This window comes from Macaca fascicularis, chromosome 2 (assembly GCF_037993035.2).
Source record: "Macaca fascicularis isolate 582-1 chromosome 2, T2T-MFA8v1.1".
NCBI lineage: Eukaryota > Metazoa > Chordata > Mammalia > Primates > Cercopithecidae > Macaca > Macaca fascicularis.
In genome coordinates, this window is record NC_088376.1 from 38,293,792 (window position 1) to 38,312,242 (window position 18,451).

At 37.5% G+C, this 18,451-nt stretch overlaps 1 long non-coding RNA gene across 4 annotated transcripts in view; it reads right to left on the bottom strand.

Annotated features, from left to right (window-relative positions):
* Positions 1–8,528: 8,528 nt before the first annotated feature.
* LOC123571897 (uncharacterized) overlaps positions 8,529–18,451 on the bottom strand; it is a 154,889-nt gene continuing 144,966 nt past the window's right edge. For all 4 annotated transcript variants that reach the window (XR_006696199.3, XR_010584755.2, XR_012431788.1 and 1 more), the window contains one exon: positions 8,529–8,850. This is a non-coding gene — a long non-coding RNA (uncharacterized lncRNA). The remainder of the gene's footprint in view (positions 8,851–18,451) is intronic.

Sequence of the window (18,451 nt, forward strand, 5' to 3'; positions counted from 1 at the left end):
GCTTCCTAGTGTTGGTCATTATCTGACATTTTCACACTTTGTTGATTGTGTGACCCCACCACTCTTCACTAGGAAGTAAACCCCATGAGGGAGGTCATTGTCTCTTTTGTCACTGCTATATCCTTATTGCCTAGAACCATGCCTGACATATAATAGGATCTAAATTATTTTTTGTTGAATAAATTTAGGAATGAACTTAATGCTATCAAAATTAGAATTTGGCATGTCAAAAAAATCTATAAAGCAAACCATAGAAATGGACAAAGGATTAACATCATGAATATATAGAAGCTCTTCCAAATCATCTGGTAAGTAAAAAATGAATAAGAATGGCAAAAACAAAGGATATAAATATGCATGACGCAAAAGATGAAAAATATCCACCTGAAAAATGTTTTATTATCAAAGAATTACAAATTGAAGCAATACATTTCTAAATAGTTTTCTAGAAAATTATATATATGTGCATATATATAAAGAACATATATCATTTGTATACATATTATACACACACACACGAGGATAAGGGTTAATAATCTAACATTGGCACAATGAACTCTTACATACTGCAGGCAGAGATATAAATTAATCTAGCCTTCCTGAAAGACAATATGGTGTTTTTAAAAAACATAGAAGTTTCATGCATGGTGATATAGTTTTATAGGTCCCTGCCAAATCTCATTGTAATCCCCAGTGTTGGAGGCAGGGCCTGGTGGGAGGTGTTTGGGTCCTGGGGGCAGATCCCTCATGGCTTGGTGCTGGCCTCAGGATAGGGAGTGAGTTCTCAGATCTGGTTGTTTCAGTGTTTAGCACTTCCCTCACTCATGTTCCCACTCCGCTATATGAGATGCCTGCTCCCATTTTGACTCTCACCTTGAGTAAAAGCTCCTCGAGGCCTCCCCATAAACCAAGCAGATGCCAGTGCCATGCTTCTTGGACAACCTGCAGAACCGTGGGCCAATTAAACTTCTTTTCTTTATAAATTACCCAGCCTCAGGTATGTCTTTATAGCAATGCAAGATTAGCCTAACACACACTAGGATGAAGGATTTCTACTTCTAAGAATTTATGCTGATAATGGAATCAAGGATTTGTGCAAAAATGGGGTTTCCTCTCTCCCAGTGCTGTTTATAATACTAAAACCAAACAAGAAAAAGAAGAAAAAAGAGAAAAAAGAGGAGGGAGAGAGAGAAGATGAAAACCTTAATATTAAACAGCCAGAAATTAGAAAACCAATTTATGTTATGGCTATGAAATGGAATATGATATACTTATTTTAAAAGCAGTTACAGCGGAATATTTAATAACATGAAAAAAAATGTCCAGGGCATATTGTCAAGTGAAAATCACAAGATACAAAATAGTTTATATAGTAATATTACACACGTAAAAAATCAATATAAACATGGAAAAGCAACTAGAAGGAAATGCATTAAAACATTCACAGTGATTACTATCTCTTTGAATAGTGAGAATAGGGTGATTTTTCTTTCTTTTGTTTTTCATTGTATTTTCTAATTCTCTGCAACAAACATTTATGTTTGTAAGTAGAAAACGTAAGGACAGTGGTTATAACACTTAAGGAAAGAATTAAAGCACTTCCTGGGAATTCCCAAGATGTTTGGGACTGTTCAAAATGGCTACACAGACAAAGCACAGGAAGAAATAAGTGAGGAAAAGACAGGTGAAAGGAGTATAGATATCTCTTGAGTTCTTCTCCTTTACCTCTGAGGAAGAAACACAAAACCAGAGAAGATAGACACCCAAATTGCTTACACCTGGGTATCCGTAGCAAGGTTCTCAACTTGAAAAAGCTGGGCCTTTGTAAACTCTTTAACAGCGTAGGAAGTGTTCAGCAGAGAACTGCATAGACTCAATACCCTGGAGATGCTCTACTAAATCAGTTCCTTTGCAAAGAGGGACAGTCTTGGAGTAGCTCCTCCAGGGCCAATGCCTGTACATTGGAAAAGGACTCTGCTTGCAGGACTGCACAGTAGGAATCGTGCAACCTGAGCCACAGGTGACTGCGGGTTGCCTGTGATGTTATGTCTACATCTCTGGCTGATTCACCCTTGCCTCAGAGCCAGGCCAGCCTTAGAAAATCCCTTTATCCTGCCTGGTCCCTGTTGGCAGGCTCAGCAGAAAAATTAATGCAAGTTTCATTCAATTTTTAATCAAGATGCTAATATAGTGTACTAATGATGAAAAGGGTGGGCAATTCTTTTAAGTGTCAAGAACTTCAAAGACACAGTGGAAAGGATGTCAGAATGTGAGAATCAGGCACAACCATGAGCCAGGAGCAATGACAATGGCTCAAAGGCATAACTGGGCCCTCTACTGCATTGCTCTGCAGAGAGCTGGTGGCCCTGTGGTCCAGGAAGGGCTACGAGAGGAAGAGTTTGATTGGACTGACACTGCCTCTTGAGGGAGGCCCAGAAAGTTTAGGCAGACCCTTCGCCAGAAAAAAACACAGTCCCCCAAGGTAGAGGGAGGGCTTAGGGTGAATTATATGAAGGTTGTCTGTGATTCAGAGGCCTGAGACCCAGGCATATTTTCTACAGCGAGAGTACCTCCCATTCAATGGGCAATTTAACCCCACGGGGGTTGTCAGAGCTCTGAGAGTAAAAGGCATTGAAAGGTTTTCAAAGACGTCCCTGAATTGTGTAGAGAAAAGAAGTGCATTGAAAGGAAGTATATTCAAAGAAAGATCCTCAGCAATTTTAGGAGTGAGATCCAGACCAACCTTGGAGTTCTGAGCGTACAGAAGGTTCCATTGTGGTGACCAGCTTAGGCATGTGCCCTCAAAACTCAGAGATCCACAGATAACAGGCTGGGAACCCCACTATGAGATAGCATTCATATTTATCTGGAGACAGCAAAGAGAATGAGCATCTATCCCTGCGGATTTTCTGTTGAAGTTTGAAGAACAGTCTGGTGCTTAGGTCAAAATGGCAAACCCCACAGAACCCCTCAAAAATGGGAGGAGATGTGAATAGAATGGGTTGCTAAATAAAATAAGTAACAATAATAAATTATCATTTAAGCACATGAATTTGCTTCCCTTCTTTCCAAATTCCCATTGGAATGGTCAAGAGAAAGGGGAAAATAAGAAACAAAAATCCCCAAAGAAAACTGGGAAGATCTTTGAGGAAATTTGATAATTTTAATCAAAAATAGAACCAGATGGATGAATCAGTCACTAGTTTTTGTTCCAATACAAATTATGGAAAAGGCTCCCTGGAAAGTGAAGTTAGGCAAAACCTTCAGCAGAATTTCTCATCTCTGGATCCTCTAAGCTCATAGAAATGGATTCTAGAACTGAGGGTGAGCCATGAAGCAGCAGGAAGCCCTACCCTGCTGAATCACTTGGGGGCAGCCTCAGAGCTTACCCAGAGAAGGTCGTCCTGGAACTGCATGTAAAGTGTCCCTGGCACTGGTGCCTATGATGTTATCCTGGGGCCCCGGGGCCAGGACCTCGTTCTAGGAGAGTGATGTGGTGAACAGATCACTTCCACTGGCCAGAGCAATATTTCTTTCATCAGAAGGCATGAAATTGAACCACCAAAATAGTGCTGACATACTGATTTTGGGTGACACTCACATTGGACACAAAATGAGTTCAAGTCTCTTGGACCATCACAGGCCCTTGGGCTTGGGCTACATTGGGGACTGTGGATTGGCACTCACTTAACCATATTCAGACTGCCTGCTGCCTCTGATCTTCAGCACCAGAGAGCAGTAAAACGAAGGCAGTAGTCTTTTACCCTGTGTGCTCACCACCAGGGTGGTGGCGCCATCCCCTCTATGGGGATGTGTCAGGCAGTCCTCTGGGGGTGATGAAGCTCTTCAGAGGGCTTTTGAGACCATTTTTCTACAGTGCCAAAGTGCCCTTTCAACTGATGTCCTCTCTTGTCACCAATAGATGTGACATTGTGCTTTCCTGGATCAGTCTTAAACTGTGAGGGAGGAGGGACAGACATTCTTTAGATGAATGAGACCACTCTTTTTGCTCTGCCTGTAGGTCCCTCACCTAGCCTTCCTGCTTGCAGCAAGGGTGCTGTCAACATCAAGAGAATGCATTCAAGCATGCAATGATTATAGCTTAAAGAGTTCCCAAGAAGACATAGTTGGAAGATGTGTCATTCTACATTTATGCTATAAAATTTCAAGGTATGAATTTAGAATTTAACATGACCAGAAAAATGAATTATCATGCACATTTTTCTTCCCTCTCTGAGAAGGAATTTCATTTGTGGGCAACAAAAACAAAGCACGGTAACAGCCTTTGAGAGTCCTTAGAAATCTGTATGCACAGACAGCTTTGGTAATGCAGTGTCGTAAGTAACAATGTAACCAGCATTAAACAAGGGTATTAGAGAACTTCAGAGTCAAGAAAATCTATATTGTTTCAATACAAACAGGTTTAGAAGAGGTGTAGTTTTGTGTCTAACAACATAACCACAACTTTTTCTCCTGGTGAGAGGTATAAAATTAGTCAGGCACTGTGCAAATGACAATAAAGAGAGCACTAATAAAAACCGGAAGATAGTACCTTGACCTGAACTGGCACAAAGAGTGCCTGGACACCACATAGTCTTCATAGGCATTGACTGGACAATGAACAAAGACATAAGTACCTTTTCTTTACCCATTAGTCTCAATCTTCAACTAAACAATTCACTACACCTATGTCATTAACAACTCACTACACCTCAAATGGGCCCATGAAGTTTGTGATACAGATTTTAGTCAAAGTGTTATATTGACAGTATTTGCTTAGGACCCTGAACACCCTAGGGATAACCCTGGTACTGTAATTCTGAGATGGAGATTTGCATGCAGGTTGGTTTATTGGAAAGTGCTCTTGGAAACAATGTTGGTAAGGGAATCAAGGAAAAAGGCATGAATAGAGGAAACAACTGAACTGAGACATAGTTGCAACAGAGGGCCTAGCCAATCCTATGTAAAACTTTGAAGCCAAGATGATTTTCACAGATGCCTTAATTGGGGCAAGAGGACCAGGACTTTATACCCCTATATCACAGGCTATTCCCGAGAAAAGAGTGCAACCATGGGTGAGGGCAATGCCTGGGGAGGGACTCAGCTGTGAGTTGTCAGTAGGCAAATCTCCTAGCAGCTGAAGGAAGGAACACCTCAGATCTGAAGGAGTCAATCTGGACAGTGGTCCATAGCAGCCCCTATACAAAATATTAAATGGTGATGAGTAGATAAATCCAGTAAAACTTAGAATGGATGTCTAAACAAAGATAATGTAATTACAAAATTTAACGTGAATTTAACATCTAATTCTTTTCTTTTCTTTTTTTGAGATGGAGTCTTGCTCTGTCACCCAGGCTGGAGTGCAGTGGCACAATCTCAGCTCACTGCAAGCTCCGCCTCCTGGGTTCACGCCATTCTCCTGCCTCAGCCTCCCGAGTTGCTGGGACTACAGGTGCCCGCCACCATGCCCGGCTAATTTTTTGTATTTTTAGTAGAGGCAGGGTTTCACTGTGTTAGCCAGGATGGTCTCCATCTCCTGACCTCGTCATCCGCCCGCCTTGGCCTCCCAAAGTGCTGGGATTACAGGCGTGAGCCACCACGCCTGGCCAACACCTAATTCTTAAAAGAGAAAATACATAATATATACATTTTTTAAAAAGTAAATCTAAAAGGCCAAATTAGTCAATAAAAACAAAGGTATACAAGAATTTAGGACTGGAGTGTATTATAATCATGCCACTGAACTCCAGACTAGGTGACAGAGTGAGACTCTGCCTCAATAAAACAAAAACAAACAAAAAAAAACCTGAGGAATAGTGGAGGACAGGGAAGTAGTATAGATAAATAGAATACATTTCTTCCCTTATACAGAAAGAGAGTAAATATATTTAGAGAAACGTGCATTATTAAATTAAATGTCAGTAGAATAAAAAAATGTGTGAACTTCCAAAATACATTCCCAGAAAGACCAAGGAAGTCTGAAGCACTATTGCAAAATTTAGCCAAAGAAAAATAAGAAAGTATAAAAATAACAGAAGTATAACAGAATATATCAAATATACATTAAATCTGTCAAGGCTAACCTAGCCTATTAAGGCATCTCAAATATGTTAAGTGAAAAATGCAAATAATGCTATTTAACAAAAGACATACATGAAACAAAATGACAGAAGAAGTTTAAAATAGTGGGATGATTGGACAACTGTTTCTATACGTATTTAAAACTAAATAGGTAGAGAAAAGCTCCTGGCACTTCATATTTAAGCTGTAAGATTTTATATTTTTTTTAAAAAAGCATTTAAATGTATGGCTGAAGAACATTTGTGCATTTGCAATCAAAATATACAAAGCACAAGAGGAAGAATGTTTCCAGGAGCAAAAGCAAAATAAAACAAAATAGGCAGAAAAAAACAAATTGCAGAATAATACCTGCCAAGATAGCAGATATTAAAATTACCAGAAACAGAATAGCAATATATTTTTAATATTTTATGGAAAAAATGAGATATTCAAAGCATTAGGAAGAAACAAAAAATCAACATGCTTGATTTGAAATAATACCAAATAGAACTTCTAGAAATAAAAACTATAATTGAAATTAGAGCTATATAAATATTAAGTTGAAAGTTAAATATAGTTTTAAAAGTCACTATGAACTAGGTAATACACAAAAGTTATTTCTGAAAATATAGCCCAAAGATAAGGAAAACATAAAAGGTTAAAAAAAATAGGCTAATGAGTGGAAAATTCCACATGTCTAATTGTAATACATGATAGAGCTTATAAAGTTAATGAAGGAAAAGGCATTATTCGAACAATGAATGGTTGAGATTTTCCCCAAATTGATGAAAGACACCAATCCTCAGATGCAGGAAGTCCAACAACTTGCAATGGGATGAAGTAACAGATATCTAGAAAAATTTAGTATACCTTCAGAACAAAGACAAAGACAAGATCGTAAAAGCAGTCAGATAGAAAAGATAGTTTACCTGCAAGAGAATGACATGCTAGGAGAAAATTAGTATAGTATCAGTTAAGTATCATTATACCCAGTAGAATTCTCTTTCAAGCACAAAGGTGAAATTCAGGCACTTTGAGCAAGTACTAATGAAAATGGTTTACTACCAACAGACACTTGAGAGAAGCACATACTTCAGGAAGAAAGAACTTGTTTATTTGTTCTAACAGAGTTTTTTGTTTGGTTGTTTGTTTGTTTTGTTTTATTTTGTTTTGTTTTGTGGATTCCTTAAGAGTTTCTATAGTTTGAATAGAGACAGTTTTACTTCCGTCTAATATGGATCACTTTAATTTTATTTATTTATTTATTTATTTATTGCCTATTGTCCTGGCTAGAATGTCCTGCACAATGTTAAATAGAAGTGATGAGACTGGGCATAGTGGCTCACACCTGTAATTCCATCACTTTGGGAGGACAAGGTGGGTGGATTCCTTGAGCTCAGGAGCTCAAGATGAGCCTGTGAAACATGGTGAAACCCTGTGTCTACCAAAAACACAAAAATTAGCCAGGCACAGTGGCATGTGCCTGTAGTCCCAACTACTCAGGAGTCTGAGGTGGGAGAGTCACTTGAACCTGGGAGGTGGAGATTGCAGTGAGCGGAGATTGCAGAGAACACAGATCGCACCACTGCACTCCAGCCTGAGTAATAGGCATGAAACCCTGTCTCATAAAAACGATGAGAGTGGGCTTTTCTTGTCTTGTTCCTGGTCTTAGGAAGAAAGCACTCAGTCTTTCACCATTAAATCCATTAAATATGATGTTAGCTGTGGGGTTTTTGTAGATACCATTTATTAGGCGGAGGAAGCTCCCTTCTATTTCTAGTTGAGTGTTGTTTTTTTAAATCATAAAGTTTAATCATAAAATGGTGTTAGAATTTGTCAAATACTTTTACTGCATGTAATGAGATGATGTGTGTTTTTTGTTTTTTATGATTAATATATTACATCAATTTATTTTCAGATGTTGAACCAGTCCTGCATTCCCAGGATAAATCCTGCTTGGTCATAGTTTATGATTCTTTTTATATACAGTCATGCATTGCTTAATGACAGGGATATGTTCTGATAAATGCATTGCTACATCATTTTATTCATTGTGTGAACATCACAGACTGTATTGACACAAACCTAGATGATACAGCCTGCTACACACCTAAGCTGTATGGGATACCGTATTGCTCCTGGGCTACAAACCTGTACAGCATATTACTATACTGAATACTGTAGGTAATTGCAACAGAAATGGTATTTGTGTATCTGAACATTTCTGAACATAAAAAAGACACAGTAAAAACAGTATAAAAGATAAACGATAGTACACCTGTATAGGGCACTTACCATGAATAGAACTTGCAAGACTTGAAGTTGCTCTGGGTGAGTCAGTGGTGAGTGAATGTGGAGGTTTAGGACATTACTGTACACTACTCTAGACTTCATAAACACTACACTTAACCTACATTAAATTTACTTTTAGAATTTTCTTTCTGCAATAATCAATTAAATTTTGCTTGCTATAACATTTTTACCTTCCAAACCTTTAAAAAAGTTTTAACTTTTTGATATTCTTATCATAACACTTAGCTTAAAACACAAGCACATTGTACAACTGCACAAAAAGATTTTCTTTATTTATATTCTCATTCTATAAGCATTTTTCTATTTTTAATTTCTTTTTTACCTTTAAACATTTTTTCTGAGAAATGAAGACACAAACACACATATTAGCTTAGGCCTCTGCAGGGTCAGGATCATCAGTATCACTGCTTTCCGCCTCCACATCTTGTCCCATTGGAAAGTCTTCAGGGACAATAACATGCGTGGAGCTGTGATTTCCTAAGAAATGACAGAGACAGAATAGAAATGTATTTTTTAATATTTTATGAAAAAAATAAGATATTCAAAGCATGAGAATGAAATGAAAAACCTCCTGAGGGACCTGCCTGAGGCTGTTTTATGGTTAATTTTATATATGTATATATAAAGTTATATAGAAAGAACACAGTTTAAAATAATGATAAAAAGTATGGTATAGTAAATACTGGGCAATAGGAATTTTTCAGCTCCTTTATAATCTTAATACACGAGCAAACATTAATCAAATAAAAAAGAAAAATGCAATAGATAATTTTGATAAACTAAAAAACTGCTTTTTTAAGGCTAATAAAATTGACAAACTTCTGGCAGGATTGATTTCTTCTTAATAGAGAATTTTTTAAAGAAAAAGTTTTTACAACTCATCTCATGAGGTTAGTGAGAGCTTGATATTAAGTCCCAATGGAGAGTCTGAGAAAAAAATCTTTGACTGATGCCACTCACAAACTCAGATGCAAAAACTATCCAAATAATATATTAACAGCACTCTTACAGAAATGCACAGAAAATTTAATTGCATTATGACCAAGTTGAAGTCCATGAAGGTGTGTTTCATAAGAAAGTAGAGGAGAGAAAAGGCATATGGTCATTTCATGAAATTCAACAAATTTTAATGGCCAATATTAAATAAATAAATTGTTAGAAATGAGGAATAGAAGGAACATATTTAACTCCAGAAAAGGTATCTTCTAGTTCTAACAATTAACATCATACTTGCTAATGAGCTTTATTGTTCATAACTGGCCTCCCCAAGGGAGATGTACAAACCAGTGATCTTACTGAGAAACTGAGGATCCCCTTAAGGAATTGTAGTAACCATTGATCTTCTTAAGTTTAATGTAATTAATTTAATTTTAAGTTCTGGGATATATGTGCAGGTTTATTACATAGGTAAATATGTGCCATGGTGGTTTGCTGCACCTAGCAACCCATCACTTAGATATTCAGCCCCACATGCATTAGCTATTTATCCTGATGCTTTCCCTCCCCTGCACCCCCTAACAGGCCTCAGTTTGTCTTGTTCCCCTCCCTGTGTTCATGTGCTCTCATTGTTCAGCTCCCACCTATAAGTGAGAACATGTGGTGTTTGGTTTTCTGTTCCAGTGTTAGTTTGCTGAGGATAATGCCTTTCAGCTTCATCCATGTCCCTGCAAAGGACAGGATCTTGTTCTTTTTTTATGGCTGCATAGTATTCCATGGTGTATATGCACAACATTTCTTTATCCAGTCTATAATTGATGGGCATTTGGGTTGATACCATGTCTTTGCTAATGTGAATAGTGCTGCAGTGAACATATGCACGCATGTATCTTTATAAAAGAATGATTTATATTACTGTGGATAGATACCCAGTAATGGGATTGCTGGGTCAAATGGTATTTCTGTAACCATTGATATTATTGAGAAAACCATTTCAGCTGTGTAGAAGAACAACACTCTGGGATGAGGTCTTTCAGTGGACCTTTTGCTTCACCTGCTGCGTAGGAAACTATGGCTCTAACCAGATCCCGGTAACATTCAAAAATATCACTGACTTGGTCCAGTGTCTGTGGTTGGTGGCCCTGTCCACAATGGGTATTCACCTCAGCAAGATACCTTAAATCTTATATCTGGAACTCTCTGCAACCAGTGTTCATTTGAGGGACCTGATCCTCAGTGTCTCTTCAGATATATACAAGTAGCATGCTTGTCAGCTTGTCGGCAGTAGTCATATTCAGCTTCCTAGGGAAGAGCTCTGGACTATTTTCCATGGGACCTGGACTACCTGGATCATGAGGCCCACCTCCACGCCCACCACTGTCATTGCTATCAGTTGCTCACAGGTGAGAGAAGAATGTTGGTTTATAGTGAGAGCTGGATATGAATATTGTTCTGATAGGAATAAGAATATAGCTTTCACAGTATCTGTAATCAGACTCAGTTTCTTTTTGATGACGAGAGAGAGTACTTTGTTTTTCTATCAATGAAATAAGAGGTGAAGACTGGACCACCTCAGAGGAGTCCTAAGTTTTGCAGTGAGGACTTACTAGCGGGATAAATGAATGACCAGAATGTGGAATATCTAACCCTCATCAGCAAAGGATGTTTCAGTGAGTCGCTGTGGCTCCAAATAGATATTCCTCAGTAGATATTAATCAATGGATCTTGCCTGCAGCAATTATTAGTGTATTGATTAGGTGATTTTCTATTTCATTCTGAATTAAATTTATTTTTATTAAAGCAACATTATTTTCCAAAGAAAAAAACTAAGGAGAGAAAGTGACTTGATTTTCATTTCTGACAATAGTACAATAGTCTGAAGTAGGAAACTTGAAAACTCTTTACAAATGCCAGCTAACGTATTACAAACATCCTATTGCATGCATAGACATAGCCCAAGAAAATAAATTCCCGGATTTCAAAAACAAGGAGAAAATGAAAAACTAAAGGGCCTGAACTAATCCTGTAGCAGCTCTAGGGGGGTTTCTTGGTCTCAGTAACTCAAGGACATTAGTTTTAATGACCTCATAGGGAAATGAAACAAGGTCTTGATCCTGCTTATGATGAGGAATAGAACTGAGACTTCTATATAAAAGCCAGGTTTCTAGAAAGGGTTCACATTCTGTAAAAGGATAGTCTAGAAAACATCAAAACAAAAGCTTACAGAAAACAAAAGGAAGTTTTCTTGTTCTGGTCTAGCCTCTCAGCATGAAAAAAAAAGTGTCTCATGGGCCTATGCTTACACAATTATAGGTGTGAAATTTAAGCTTTCTGCAGGACCTTCCTACATTACAAATATACATAAAAAACAATTCCAGGATGGTGATATTCTTGGAGCATCTGACAGATGCAAAATAAAAATCAATTTGTAAAGACATACCTTTAATCTAGGCTGTACACATTTCCTACAGATAAAATTATTTAAACATGAGCTCACAATGAAAACTCACAAAATATGTGAAAAAACTTATTTTGCTTCGTGAGATCAGCAGACACAATGAAAGAATTTGATGGTCAAGAACATTGGATATAAAGCTATAAGATAGAAATGACATGAATATTATTAAAATGATTAAAATGTAAAAAAAAAAAGCAGAAAAAAATAATGCACTATCTAAAAAGAATCAAATGTCAACTAACAACAGAGCTCCAAATACGTGAAGCAAAAACTGACAGAATTGAAAAGACAAACAAACAATTCAAGAATAGTTGGAGACTTCAATGACCGGCTTTCAATAATGGATTGAACAAGTAGGCAGAAGATCAACAAATAAATAGAAGACTTGAAAAATGCTATACATCAACTTGACCTAATAGACATTAACAGAACATTCCACCCAGTAAGAGCAGAATAGACATTCTTCTCAAGTACACATGGAGCACCCATGCGTTAGACCATAAAACAAGTTTTGATAAATTTAAAAGAACTGAAACCATGCAAAGTGTGTTCTTCATAATATAATAAATTTTAAAAAAACTACATAAAGAAATTTGTTTTAAACACAAATATGTGGAAATCAAACAACACAGTCCTAAATAACCAAGAAGTGAATGAAGAAATCACAAGGGAAATTATAAAATATCTTGAGATGAATTAAAGCAAAAAACAAACAAACAAACAAACAAAACTTTGAAGATTCTGCTAAAGTAATGTGTAGAAGGAAATGTATAATTATAAATGCCTATATTTAAAAAGATGCAAGATATGAAATCAATAACCTAAATTCCACCACAAGAGGAGAAGTAAATTAAACACAAAGCAAACAGTGTGCTAGCCCATTCTTGCATTGCCAAAAAGGAATGCCCAAGGCTGGGTAATTTATAAAGAAAAGAGTTTTAATTGGCTCACAGTTCTGCAGGCTGTACAAACAGCCAGCAATATCTGCTCAGCTTCTGGTGAGAGCCTCAGGAAACTTACAATCATGACAGAAGGTGAAGATGAGCAGGTGCATCACATGGCAAGAGTGGGAGCACGAAAGGCAGGGAAGGTGTCATACATTTTTAAATAATGTGAACTCACTCATCACTAAGGGGATGACACTAAGCCATTTATGAAGAATCTGCTCCCATGCTCCAAACACCTTCCACTGGCCCACACTTCCAACACTGGGATTACATTTCAACATGAGATTTGAAGGGAACAAATACCCAAACCATATCATTAGGAAAGAATTTAGAGTAGAAATTAATAAAATTGAGAATAGAAAAAAATAGAGAAAATCAACAAAACCAAAAGTTGGTTCTTAGAAACAATCCAATATTGACAAACCTTTAGCTAGACTGACCAAGAAAAATGAAAATAGACTCAACTACTCAAATCAAGAATGAAAGAGAGGAAATGACAACCAACCATACAGAAATAAAAAAATCATGATATTGCTATGAACAACTCTATTCTAACAAATTAGATAACTTAGATGAAATTGATCAATCACTAGAAAGGCATAAACTACTAAAACTGACCTAATAAGAAATAGATAATCTGAATAGACCTATAACAAGTGGAAAGAATGAATTAATAATTTAAAAACCAGCCACGAGGAAAGCCCAGCCCCAGATGGCTTCAAAGGTAAATGTAACCAAACACTTAATGAAAAAGTAGTACCAATTCTTCACAAATGCTTCCAAAAAACAAAAGAATAGGGCACAATTCTCAGCTCATTCTATGAGACCAATACTACCCTGATACCAAAACCAGACAAATAAATCATGTATAGAAAACAACAGACCAGTATCTTTTAGAAATATACAACAAGAAACCCTCAGCAAACTGAATTTAGCCATATATACAAAAGATTACACACCATAAGCAAGTGAAAATTATCCTGGGAATGCAAAGTTGGGTCAACTTATGAAAATCAATCAATATAAAATATCACATTAATAGAATAAAGAAAAAAACACATCACCAAAAGCACATAAAAAGATGCTTCACATTATTAGTCATCAAGAAAATGCAAATCGAAACTACAATGAGATACAACTCCATATCCATTAAAATGGCCAGAATAAAAAAAAGTCACATAATAATAAACGCTGGGGAGGATATATACAAATCAAAACCTTTAGGCATTTTAAGTGGGAAGGCAAAATGGTGCAGCACTTGAGAAAAGAGTTTGGCAGTTTTGCAAATTGTCAAACATAGACTTACCATATGATTCAGCAATTTCACTCATAGGTATTTGCCCAAGGGAAATGAAAACACATGCCCACACAAAAGTGTGTGTACAATGTTAATAGTGTTATTCATATTAATTGTAAGGTGAAGCAACCCACATGTTTAGCAACTGATAAATGGATACACATCATGTGCCATATTCATGTAATGATGTAGTATTTAGCAATTAAAAAGAGCAATGTGCTGATACATGCACATTGGATGAACCTTGAAGACATTATGCTAACTGAAGAAGTCAGATAGAAAAACCACATACTGTCTGATTCCATTTATATTAGAATATCAGAATAGGCAAATCTATAGAGACAGAAAGTAAATTTGTGGTTGTCTAGGATTTAGGAAGGAAGCAAAATGGAGAGTGACTGCTAATAGGTGGAGCATTTTGTTTTTTAGATTGTGGTGGTAATTGCACAACTGTGTGAGTATACTACAATCCACTGGATTGTGTACCTTAAATGGGTTAATTTTATGGTATGTGAATTTGATATGGTTTGGATCTGTGTCCCCACCAACTCTCATGTTGAGTTGTAATCCCCAACATTGGAGGTGGGGCCTGGTAGGGGGTGATGGGATCATAGGGGTTGATTTCTCATGAATGGTTTAGCACCATCCCCCTTGGTACTCTCCTCATGATACTGAGTTCCCTTGAGATCTGGTCGCTTAAAAGTGTGTGACACCTCCCCCCTCACTCTCTCTTGCACCTGCTCCCACCATATGAGACACCTACTTCTCCTTCACCTTCTGCCATGATTGTAAGTTTCCTGAGGCCTCCCCAGGAGCCAAGCAGATGCCAGCATCATGTCTCCTGTACGACCTGTGGAGCTGTGAGACAATTAAATTATAAATTATCCAGTCACAGGTATTTCTTTACAGCAATGCGAGTACAGGGTAATACAGAATTGTATCTAAACAAAGATGTTTTTAAAAATGACCAACTATAATGAGGCACTGAAAAATAAAGAAATGGTGCTACAGGCTGAATTGTGCCCTCTGTCCAAACTCATATGTGGAAGACCTAACACTAGTTCCACAGAATGTGTCTGTATTTGGAGGTGGGGTCTTTAAAAAGCCAATTAAAGTAAAATTAGGTCATATGGATGGGCACTAATCCAATATGACTGGTGTCCTTATAAGAAGAGAAGATGAGGACACAGAAAACACACAGACTGAAAGGTAATCATGTTAGGACACAGCAAGAAGACAGCCATTTGCAAGCCATGGAAAGAAGCCACAGAAGAAGCCAAACCTACCAATGCCTTGATCTTGAACTTCTAGTCTCCAGGACTGTAAGAAAATAAAATCCTGTTGTTTAAGCTACACCATCTGTGGTTTTGTTAACCCTAGCAAATTACTACAGATGGAAAACACAAAAGAGAAGTAGGAGCATGGAGAACAGACCAAAGGGTCTAACATACATCTGATAAGAGCTCCAGTAGAAGAAAATAGAAAGAACAGAGAACAAGCAATACATGGGTATAAAGAAATATCTGAATCTGTCAAAGTAATGAACATTCAGATACAGAAACTGGACAAAGACATTCCAAAAAAGAAAAAAATAAGAACTGCAGACCAATATATCTTATGTCAATAAACGAAAAAAAAAAGGCATTTGACAAAATTTGATACCTATTCCTGATAAAGTTCTCATCAAACTAGAAATATATAACTTCTTTAACCTGATAAAAGACAGCTATAAAAAGCATAAAGTTAACATCAGCCTTAATGTTACATAAAGACTGAATGCTTTCTCTCTAACTTGGGAAAAAACAAAGATATACAGTCTCACTACCTCTACTCAATATTGTACAAAAAGTCCTACCCAGTGCAATGAGTCAAGAAAAAACTAAAATGTATACCGGCTGGAAAAAAGGAAATAAAACAATTCCCATTTACAGGTTACTTCATTGGCTATGTAGAAAATTCCATAAATTTTGGATATTTGAATTTTGGAATAAATCTAAACAAAATGTGTAAGGCTTAATTGTGCCTATGTCATAAACCTAAAAATGTAAAAATAATAGCACATACAACAGAAGTTGAGAACTGAAGGGAAGAAGAGATGGAAAAAAAAAAGGAGGGCTACTAATTGCCTTGTTATATAGTCAAGAGTGAAGATGCTATCTAAATAGATAAATCGAGTAATAAAAATAGAGTTATATTGTTTAGAGAGTTATTATTCTCTGAAACTTTTAAAAGTAGCAGATAGAACTAAACTTAGGACAAACAAAAAATGGAAATTGGAAGGGGATAAAAAGCGAGCAAAATTTCACATTACTGCTGGAGAGCCAGATAATCCAGGCCACAGGGGAGCTCCTTGACCCTACCAAGCTCTGAATCTGACTTGGGGAGCAGTTGGGAGACTGTGAGAAGGAACGGTAATGGGAAGTGCTCCATGTATGAAGGAGGCCATTTCTGATCCTAACTCATAGTGGGATGTTGGGGAACCTGCCAGCCAGCACAGGAGGCAGTCACCGCGGTGTCTGGAGATCTGATTTGCGCTCTTTTTCCCAGAGAAGGAAGAGTCTTCATGGCCAGAATTGAGAAGCAAGTGTGATTTGGGCTCCGGCTGTTGTTGTAGGAGTTGGGTGCCACCCCTTTGCAGGACCAGACAAGGAGAAATTTGGCCTGGGAGCCATGGTTTGTCCTGGGCAGAGTTTTGTGGCCTGGGGGAGTTTCTCAGTCTGAAGAGAAATTGCTTGTGACTTGGCTGACTGCTCAAGCTTGCTGCCAGTGACAGGCCACAGGAGGGATACTAACCAGGTCGGGAGCATGGGAGTGAGGTGGATCCCACTACTACCTACTAGGCCATGGAGCCGAAGCCACCCAGCTTTCCCAGTGATAGCCATTCAGCATAACAGCAGTTGCTCTTCTTCTACCTGGAGCCTTGTTCCAGGAGCCTGAGAACTGCCTTCTGACCTCCACTGGAACTTGCACTTGCGCCCACTAATGGGAGGCCCACGTGCAGGCTTTTCTTCCCCAGACCTCCCCAGCATTGCCCATACTCCCACCCCTGCCTGAGAGTATTGGACCAGGACTGCTGGGAGTTCCACAGCCCAGCACATTGCCTGGGACACTTGAGCACTTCTTCTGGTTGAAAAAGGTCAAGCATAAACCCTACTACAATCTCCACAGCTGGCTCTCACCTGCAAGAGCTGCCTACTAGCTGAAAGTTCAACCTGCACAGTCCATCTGCTGACACAATTGCACAGCACTCAAGAAAGAGACAAGCTTTGTGCTACCTCTGTTCCATCATTGCCCACATCACTCTCACTTTTAAGGGGTCTTTGAGCCTGCTCACCCACCTGATACATTGCTACTACAATTGGAATTTGAGAAGGTTACCACACTAATGTTATTTATAGCAAAGGAAATCATACAGTGTCTACACCACTGAATGCACCCAGAAGCAAAGCCAAACAACCCTACTCAACATACATCATAGACACACCCTCAATAAAACATCCCACCCCAAAGAAATTAAATTAATAAACAAGAAGTGAATGTTAGCCCAGATGTGAAGAAATCAGTGTAATAATACTGGAAGTATGAAAAAACAACATGCTATCACATTCAAAAAAAAAAAAAAAAAAAAAAAACACACACACACACAGTAGTTTTCTAGCAATTAATCCTAACCAAAAAGAAATATTGGAAATCCCAGATTAAAAACAAAATTCAAAATACTGATTTTAAAAAAGTTCAGTGAGATACAAGAGAAACCTGATAACCAATACAAATAAATCAGAACATCATTCAGAATAAGAATGGGAAATTATCAATGAGATAGATATCTTTGTAAAACAAAACAAAACAAACAAACAAACAAACAGAACTTCTGGAAATAAAAAAAAGGAGTTACAAAATACAATTCAAAGCTTCAACAGTAGGATATATCAAGCAGAAGAAAGAATCTCAGAACTTGAAGACAGGTCTTTTGAATTAATTCAGTCAGACAAAAATAAAGAAAAATAAAAAGACTGAAACAGAATGAACAAAGCCTTTAAGAAGTATGGGATTACATAAAATGGCAAAACTTATGAGTCATAGGTATTCCTGAGGGAGAAGAAAAAGTAAAATATTTGTAAAACCTACTAAAGGAAATAATTGAGGAAAAAAACCCTAGTCTAGCAACAGATACAGACATCCAGATAGAAGTTCAGCAAACAAAAGGAAAATACACGGCAAGAAGGATCTCACCATGACTTATAGTCATCAGACTCTCCAAAATCAACATTAAGAAAATAAATAAACAAATAAAATCAGCAAGAGAAAAGCATCGAGTCACCTATAAAAGAAATTCCATCAGATTAACAGTAGACTTCTTGGCAGAAATCTTACAAGCCAGAAGATATTGGAATTCTATTTTCAACATGCTTAAATTAAACAAAAAACTGTCAATTACAA